The 9,944-nt window shown below is 38.6% G+C and overlaps 1 protein-coding gene and 1 pseudogene across 15 annotated transcripts in view; one reads left to right on the top strand and one right to left on the bottom strand.

Annotated features, from left to right (window-relative positions):
• The window catches only part of ROBO2 (roundabout guidance receptor 2), a 1,367,338-nt gene that overhangs the window by 221,467 nt on the left and 1,135,927 nt on the right, over positions 1-9,944 (bottom strand). The window lies entirely within an intron of this gene.
• LOC109391948 (actin-related protein 2/3 complex subunit 1A pseudogene) lies at positions 3,747-4,807 on the top strand (annotated as a pseudogene).

The raw sequence follows: 9,944 nt of genomic DNA, 5'->3' as shown, positions 1-9,944 counted from the left end.
ATTACGATTCATAACAGTAGCAAAATTACAGTTATAGAGTAGCAACGAAAATAATTTTATGGTTGGGGGTCACCACAACATGAGTAACTGTTTTAAAGGGTCACAGCATTAGGAAAATTGAGAACCGCTGCCTTAGAAGGTTGCCTTGCACCCCTGAGTGGGGATGTGAAGTGCTGTCTTCTCTGGAATCACATTAATGCAAGGAACTCTTCATGCTTAAGGATGACATTCTTCTGAGGATCTTATTCTGTTCTACCCTGATCACCATCAGGGGGAAAGAAAAATGCAGTCTATCTTTTCCAGAGCTAACTTGGGTATCAAAATTACTAATTCATGTGATAAGAGGCCACAAAGCTATGCAGCTTGATGAAATACAGATTCAATGCATTGGGGAAACCACGAGATTATTCTGTCTTACAAATGTCATATTCCTCCTATTTTAACATATTTCCTGATCATCATGTTCAAATTCTGAGCAAAACAGATAAAGTAGAATGCTGTTTCAATAAAAGGATGAGTCCAGATTCTGGAAATTTTAAGAAATATATTGTATCTTAATGATTGACAAGATATCATTCATTTTTTTGGCTATTAACTTAATGGTTAATGCATAATGATATATAGAAGGTTCTATTCTATTTAATTAACATTCAAAAAATTAGCTGCTGAAGCTGATAGTGATTGTAAGAATTTAAAACATATACAATGTTCTTTGATGTTTTGTTTTTTTTGTCCTCCCCAATTATAATGGTTACGATTTTTGTCTTTCCCATTAACTAGTGAGGTTGCTATTATTTTAAATGACTTTGACAATACAGAACACTACCAATTTAGTATCTGTACATGTGATACCACTTCAAAAAGCATATCCATTTTTATTATAAAGCCAATAAGAGTTATGATTGCTATATAGTAACATATCAGTTTCCTATGATAGTTATTAATATATAATAATATATCATCCATGAAATAAATACGCCAGTACCAGGGCAAAGTGTGTTTACTTGGACTTACATTTGTATGTACTTCTAAAAAGTATAGTTTAGCAGAGTCTGCAAATGACAGCCCATGGGTCAAATTGGTCTGTTGCCCATTGTTGCTTTTTTTTTTTAGGGCTAGTGAGATAGAAATGGCATATCTATATGATTATATAGATTGATATCCAATAAAACTCAGTATCAGGTCTGAAATGAAGAAAATAGCCCAGATGGGCAACAATTTGGACAACTGCTAATTCTCCTTGGCCATCTCGTTGTCACTATTGCCATTTGCTCAGCCCCTTCAGAGATGAGCACTGATATCTACAGAGATAGAAAGGGAGAGTGCTTGCATTTCCCAGACCTTTCAAGGCAATGGAAGCTGAAAAGTTTGTATTTGAAACTGAGTGTATATCAAAAAGGAGGGGGTATTCTAAGACAGACAAATCTCCTAGACATCATATATACGGTAACCTGAATCTTAAAAATATTTGAAGTATTTATAAAGCATAGATTTTCATTTCCATACCAGTACATTTTATTTATTATCCTGGTTTGTACACTGTAGTGTCTAGCTTCCTGAACTGATACAAGTTCTGGCATCTAAATACTAAGATCAAGAACAATTGGCCAGAGAACAGCTTGTGTTCACAGAAGGCTGCCATATTTCTCCGTAGACATTTTCAAAGGAGATTTTCTTTGATTTTCCAGGAGAAATTTTGAGTGACTAGGTAACCACCAAATCGAAAAGCTCCACCATTTTCTATGCTAGATTGTGAAAACAATGTCAAATACCCTCACTTATCTGTAAGGTTGTGATGGATGACCATGATTATAATTAATAAAGGATTTTTTTCTAGTTCCATGTCACTTGGAAGCTTATACATGGTCCAATTCTATGGAAATACTTCTTAATGTAAGTATAAAAAACAAAGAAATAAACTAAAATGAATGTATTTATTTTGCTAACATAAAAAGTAAACTATTAACTACTATTTGTAGTTTTGTTTCTAAGGTAATAACAACCACTATCTCTATTTAAATGCAATAGCTTATCCTTTTGATTACTATTTAAAATCATAAACATATGACCTTAGTCACATTATAATTTCAGTTCTTGAGCACAAGTTTTATAAGATGAAAGGACATATGCTGCCATAATATTTTGAGTTTATTTGAAATGATATCAAGTAAAAAGTAAATCCTCATATTATGAACAAAATTTTAGAAATCACAAATTTGAAAAAAAATAATTTATCAGTTATTCAAGGAACTTCAATGCTGACAGACAAAATTACTGGTGAGCTAGGTGTATGCTATTTCCACAGAATGGGACCACTTTAGCAGTTACACATAAAAATCTGTCATCCTTTGTGAATTGTGAATGATGGAAGGTTTGAGTTATGTAAAGTATCCAGGAACATATTTCCTTGCATGAAATACAATTGCAATGTATGAATATTTCTTTAGACCTGAGTCAGAAGGTATGTAAAGTAGAAAACCATATGTATAATAATCCAAGGTTTGCTAGGATAGAAGACTCACACTTCTTAAGGCTAAAACAAATTGCATAAACCAAGAGGGTAAACATGGATGACGCGTTGCTGTATAGCTATTGAACTTCAGCATTAGCACATACTTCCTTTGGATGTAAATTATCAGTTTTTTGTTTTTTTTTTAAGATTTTTGATTGGGGAATTGGGAGAAGGGAACAGCGTTGGGGAATCAAGGAAGGGGAACAGATAAGTTGCTGTCCTTTTGTTCTTCAGTCTAGTTGTGGCGGTCATCACTTTACTGGCCCATGTTGATATTATCATTTCGCTCTTCCTTGGTGAGGCAGATCTGCAGCTGGCCATTAGATGGCCACTCTTGGTGGCTCACGTCGGCTCACAGCAGTTCACGAAAGCTCACGCCAGCTGCCGGCCAGCCCCACTGCAGCCTATGCCATTGCCTGCGACTCATGGCAGCCCAGCTCCAGGTCAACCTGTTGTTCACCATCTTAGATGTAGAGGGCGCAGCGTCACTGGCCCTAATGTGGGATCCGAACAGGGCCCAACTCTCAGAGCTGGCTTCCCAAGCCAACTCTTAAATAACGCGTTACTCGGATGGCCCCATAGTTTCTTTTTTTTCCCCCTTTATTCCTTAGGTTTTAAATCAAAATAGACAATCAAATTGGTCTTAAAAACAAAGATAATATCTAAATAATGAAACTCCAAACTGCATACACTTTTTTTGGAGATAATGTTCTGATTATATTATATATTATTTTATTTTGAAATCAGTATTTCTACACATACATTAGTTTCAATGTTCCTTTTGAATCATCTTAGAAGGTCACATCTGACCTTCTTTGAGGACATTAGAATCCTCAAAAATCTCCAAACACATGCTAATTTGAATAATTCATAAAATAGAATATTTTTATTCTTAAAGTAACAATGTTGATATAGGCTGACACCAAATTGTGCCCTTAAAATGTAAGACGTCCCAGAAAATAAAAACTGCAAGGGGGAGGGGTGAGATCAGGCATTGTGGTAGATTATTTTTTTCCATAGCTATAAGGCTGCAGATAGCCTTCTCTGGTTCTATAATGTAGTGGTTAAGACTTGGTAATAAGACCTCTGCCAGCACCTGCCGGAGCCTGTTCGTGTCAACTGAGCAAAGTTTGCCCCAAGCCTGTCCAGACTGCCCCCTCCCCAGCTATCTACCCTTTGAAAACACAAAGAATAATGTCCCTGCATCCATTTTTCCTAGAGCCAATCACCTGGCATGCCTGGAACAGAGATTGTATACAGATTGCCCTTAGCTCTAATAATTACGAAGTCCACATCTATAAGAGGGGGAGCCAATAGGCGAAAGCTCATGAACTCAAGGAGCACAATGGACACATTGCATTATGGACTGGGCTCCCAGGAGCAACCGCATCATCACTTGTGGCGCAGACCAAAACTCCTACATCTGGAGTCAGAAAGATGGTATCTGGAAGCCAACGTTGGTAATTCTGAGAATTAACCATGCAGCCACTTTTGCCAACTGATCCCCATTAGAGAATACATTTGCTGTGGGAAGTGAAGCACGACTCATTTCTGTTTGTTACTTCAAGTCCGAAAATGACTGGCGGGTAAGTAAGCACATTCGAAAGCCAATTCTCTCCATGGTCCTCAGCTTGGACTGGCATCCCAACAATGTTTTGCTGGCAGCAGGATCATGTGATTGCAAACACAGAGTGTTTTCTGCATACATTAAAGAAGTGGATGGAAAGACAGCCACTATGCCCTGCGGCAGCAAGATGCCATTTGGTCAGGTGATGTGAGAATCTGCTGGCAGTGGCGCTGGTGGCTGGGTGCACGGGGTCAGCTTCTCTGCCAGTGGGAGCCGCCTGGCCTGGGTCAGCCATGGCAGCACGGTGTTCTTTGCAGATGCCTCAAAAAGCGTGCAGGTCTCAACTCTGAAAAGAGTTAGTTCCTGCCCCTTCTGAGTGCATCACTTGTCTCTGAGAATGGCGTGTTAGCTGCTGCTGGCCATGACTGCTGCCCAATGCTGTTGAACTATGGCGACTGCGGCTGTTTGATCTTCATCTCCAAGCCAGACATTCCAGAACAGAGCAACGAACCCCACACGTGTGCCACGAAAGCTTCCGCAACACGGTCAGCGGGCCACCACCGAGGATCACAATACAGCCTGGAGACCCTACACAGAGTAGCATCACTCAAGGAGCTATTTACGAGGTGGGTAAGCAAGACTGTCGCACATTTTGCACCACTGGCATCGATGAAACCATGGCACTTTGGGATTTCAAGACCTTTGAGTCTTCTATCCAGAGCCTTTAGAAAATGTAAAGCTAAGTGGACCTCCCCGAGCCAGCAGGACACACTGACAAACTGCACCCCTTGACAGCTCCGCCACTGGCATGACAGGAAGGAGTGCGAGCCGAAAGTAAACACTGAAGACACACATCTCACAAATGTTGTTAGGATGCTTTTGTTTGAATATAATTGGTTTTGTTTATTTGTTTGTTTGTTTTTGCTATTTCATTCCATTCTTAACCAAAGCCTCTCTTTTAGTAGTTTGTTATGGAAAATTGTCACACTAAGTTAAAAGAAAGGGTGGGGGGATATTTAAATTGCTAATAAATAAATAAATAAATAAATGAAATACTGAGTAGAAAAGGCTATATAATAAGAATTTTTTTCATACACATGTAGTTTAATATAGAATATTAAATTTTATTTCACAGGAGGAAGCCAGCAATTTGATGAGTTACTACTTTATGATTATGCTAGAAAGTATTTCTTCCATCCCTCAATCTTTTATCAACCCAGCATGATATATGTGATTTTTTAAAATCTGAAACTTAAGAATATACAAATGTAATATAAAATACGGATTGACAAACCAAAGAAGCAACTGTGTTGGAAATCACACACATTTGGCTCTCTAAGACCAAGCACAGCTGTAGGATAAACATTAATTGGAGAATTAAATCCAAAGTCATAATACATGAATATTCTCAAAGTAATAAAGAAAATATATTTTAAATAAATGAATCAAGATTCAAAAGTTAAAGTTTTATAAAAAGCTAATTAGATGATAAGTTAAATAAATGGTTCTGCTTGGGAAAAGGTCAACCTGATGGTACCAAAAGATCATGAAAGACACTAAATGCATTGAATAATATGATATTTGTGTTCCACATTAAATTCTGTTATCAGGTTGAAAGAATGTATACCTAGTCTAATAAAACCGGCAGATGACCAAAAGCCCTTTGGTTCTCAGAGGATTATACATGTCAACCATTAAGATCTAAAATAAGGTGTCAGAGAATTCTGAAATTGAGGACACGTGAATATTATAAGTGCTTGATATGGGGTACTGGAAACAGGTTTTTTTTTTTTTTAAGATTTTTATTGGGGAATTGGGGGGGATGGGAACAATGCTGGGGAATTGGGGGAAGGGGAACAGACAAGTTGCTGTTGTTTTGTTCTTCAGTCTAGTTGTGGAGGACGTTGCTTCACTGGCCCAAGTTGGCACCATCATTGCGCTCTTCTCTGGCGAGGCAGATCAGTCGCCGGCTTCTGGACGGCCACTCACTGCGGCTGCTGGCCGCTCACGCTGGCTGCTGGCCACACACGGTAGCCCATGGCAACCCACTGCCACAGGGACTGCAGCCCACGCCGTCGCCGGCGACTCATGGCAGCCCAGCTCCAGGTTGAGCTGTTGTTCAGCATCTTAGCTGTGGAGGGCAGTGTCACTGGCCCTCATATGTGGGATCCGAACCGGGGCCCTCTGGCATCCCAAGCGAGTTCTTAACCATCGCGCCACTCGGCCGGCCCAGGAAACAGGTTTTTTAACAAAAGATTTCACATGTGGTGGAATGAGAGCAAGACTGAGTTCATATAATGTCTTTACCTCACAAACTCACTACAGAGTCATTCTTGATTAAAAAGTGAGTCTTAATTTCTTCAAAGTGGCTCCTATGATCCTGGCATCGTATTTTAGTCATTAAATATTTATGTTGTGAATTTTTTTGGCCAATAAACCTAATGAATTCCTTTCTAAACGCCTCTCAGTTGAACTTAAAGATATGTTCATTTCATGGTCTCCAATAATCCTGGATGCCCTGTGTTTCTTTCCTGACCTTTGCCCACCTTGTTTTATTCTTAACTGGTCTATGCTGCACAGACACATTGATCTGTAGACAAAGCTTTGTCAGATGGAATCAATATATCATTCCTTTGGTATTGAGACTGGCTCTTGCTTAGTTTACTTTCATTTTTTTAGCAGATCGATAGTGCTAAACTGATGCATTACAAACTCAGATTAAAATTACTATCTGTCTTCAAGCTGGTTAGCATAGGAATACAGCTTGATAGGTAGATTTAGGAGAAATGCACCTTTTGAAACTTATATCTGTATTCAAAATTGACTATAAAATATGAATTAACAATTAATGTCTTTAAAAATAGCTAATTTTGCATTTCTTAGTATTTACTTGGTTTAAAAAGACATTTTATCAGTTCTTTAAATAAGGTATTATTTGAAATAAAATGCTTTCATTGATATGCCAGGAAAAGGAGTTCTTTTTGAGTCTATAATCCCTGATCCAGACAGAAAATAAACAGATTCCTACAGTATTTTTTAAAACAGTTAAAAATAAATATGTTAATTTAAAATTAATTTTCTGAGAAAATTAACTGTATTTTGTTATCTGTATAAAAATGCACAGTTATGAACCTTTTTAAAAGAGTGTTAACTTTTTATTCGTCTAAAGTTGCTTTAATGACGTCTTCTTTACCTACTTCTTAGTCTGTATTTTAGGGTTCATCTCACTGGTGACAAAAGACCACTGAGCCCATTTTCCTTCAATCTCGTCAATATATTCATTAGCAGGACTTCATCAATCTCGCTACACTAAGAAAATATTAAATCTTCCAAGCATATTAAAATTGATTTCATGATTTGGGGATCAAGTATTCATTATTAGGCCATTTCTTCATTTTATGTGTCAGTGCATTAAAAATAATAATACTCAGACTAAGTGGCCTTAAAATAAAAGAGTGATATCCAGGAAAGCCATTATCTGTGTAAGGGTAATAAGGTACACAATTTATTCACTTTGACCCTTAACACCAAAAACACTGTTACATATTGATTAGTTCTTCCTTTCCCTAGGATTCAGTAGCTGAGCCTCATCAACTTTTCATTATACATGGTGATGGGAAACAAGGAGGATAGCCAATAAACTGCTTCTTTGTAGTATAATGGAGAGCATGAGGGTCTCATAGCTTAGATTTCAAACTTAGTTTTACTTAGTTACCATGAATGCTGATAACAATATATATCGTATGAGACTATATGTGTTAAATGAGCTCATTCATTCAATAAGTCAATCAGTGGATTAATTTCTTTCAATATTTATAGAGTTGTGTGTTAGGACATGCAAACGCAGCTCTAAACCAGGGGTATATGGCCCTCGTCCTCCTAGAGATTACATTTTAGTGACACTGACAGATTTTACATAATTATGTACTCATTTACTTCATGACAATTGTGATTACAGCTGCATATAGGAAATTTGTGGTACCTTACCTAGTCTGACCATTTTTGAAAGATTAAGAATCAAATTAAAAATATGACTTAATTTCTGGCAAGAAATGGGTCTGGAAATTGTAGGCCAAACATAGGGAAGCAAGGGCTTTTTCAGCAGAGGGAGCAAGATAATGAACGACACAAGAATGGCACGTGGGAGGAAGTGAAAAAGGCTGTGTAGGAATCAGGTGGGGCCTTGGAGGTAACAATATTGGACTTTTCAAAACAAAACAAGAAAAGGGGCAATGAAAAGTTTCAAGTAGAAAAGTAGAACAGCTCATGATTCGGGTTAGGAGGGGTTTCAGGTGGACCAGATAACAAACTTTCATATTCCTTTGACTAGGATGGTGGCCGTGTGACTAGAAAGAAATAGATGTATTTACAGTGATATTTAGGTGAGGAAATCCACTGGACTTCAAAATTTGATACAAGGGACAAGATTGTCACAGGAATTCCTGAACTAAGAAATTTCATCATGATGGAGACATTTATTAAGATAGCACATAATGGAAGAGTAGAATAAAACAAACACACAAAAAAACCCATGAGCGAGCCTAGGCAATTGGATCCAACTAGGCAATTGGATACTAGATCTGAAGCTCATAATGTAGGTCCCCGTAAGAGTTACACATTTGAGTTATCAGTTTATAGAAGGAAGTTGAAGCCAGGAGTAGATATAATTGTTTAGGGAGATATATAGAATGAGAGATATAAGAGCACATACACAACTAAGTCTAGAAGAACTCAATCATTTAAGCATTAGATGATGAGAAAGACATGTAAGTAGAAGCAGGAATAGTTGCCAGAGAGGGAGAAAAAAGCTCCTCAGAGGGCAGTACACAAAGGATGCCAAGCACCGTGCCTGGCCATAACCTCACATAAGTGTCATGTAGCAATGATACTGCCAGTGTAACACAGAATGACAGAGCAAAATATAGAACAGCTTAGGAAAGTATAATACAGGATGGGCAAGCACTAGTTTTTCTTTATTTCTCTCCTACCTAATAAACTGAGATACTCCATTGGCCCAAGAACCCCCTTTTCCTCCTCACAGCTGCCTATACGATACCCTTGCTCTCTCCCATTCTTGCTCTACTAGCTCCTTCACAAGACAAGATGTTGAGACTTTCATCTCATGTCTACATGGTACCTCACCCCAAGACCTATCCTGAGCAGGGTCTGAGATGCAGAGGGGTTAGGATGGGAGGAATAGTAGTAAGAGGGAAGGAAGGAAGCAGAGGAGATTCAACCCTGAAAGTGATTCCTTCATCACCAGCCCCCAATAGAGGGTGATGCCCCCAAATCCAGCTACATGACCTCACTTTTACAATGGACTCGAAATAACAGAAGAAATAGCCCTGCGCCATTCACTTATGTCTCTAGCCTATGTGCCCTCCTTAGACCGTGTGAGTCAATTCCTGACACATGAAGTTGTACTTCACTGATAGAGGGCAGGAAAATACAAGAGGAAACTACAAACCACACTAAGCCAGCCAATTGCTCTGGTAGAGGATGATCCATTCCTGAAATTCAGGGTCACAACTCAGAATAAAACTCCCCACAATTCACTCTCCCTTGTGGTGTTAAGGACTAAGTGTTATCCAAGGATAGGCAAACTTATCCTCTGAACATTCTGGCTTTGCAGGCCTAAAGGTCTGTTGCAACTCCTTTCACCACTATAGCCCCGAAACAGCCATAGACAATATGCTAATGAATGAGCATGGTTGTGTTCCCCCCAAAATTATATTTATAAAATTAGGAGAAGTGGACTGGATTTGGCCCACAGACCCCAGTTAGCCACCCCAGTCTGTGGCGTCCTTAGTGCCTTCATAGACTTCAGGCACTGAGCTAAATCAGGTTCTGTGGACCGGTATGGAG

Source organism: Hipposideros armiger, unplaced genomic scaffold (genome assembly GCF_001890085.2).
Source record: "Hipposideros armiger isolate ML-2016 unplaced genomic scaffold, ASM189008v1 scaffold_308, whole genome shotgun sequence".
In the NCBI taxonomy this organism is placed as follows: domain Eukaryota; kingdom Metazoa; phylum Chordata; class Mammalia; order Chiroptera; family Hipposideridae; genus Hipposideros; species Hipposideros armiger.
The sequence above is the reverse complement of the archived record's forward strand: the minus strand, read 5'-3'. Positions and strand labels throughout refer to the sequence as shown.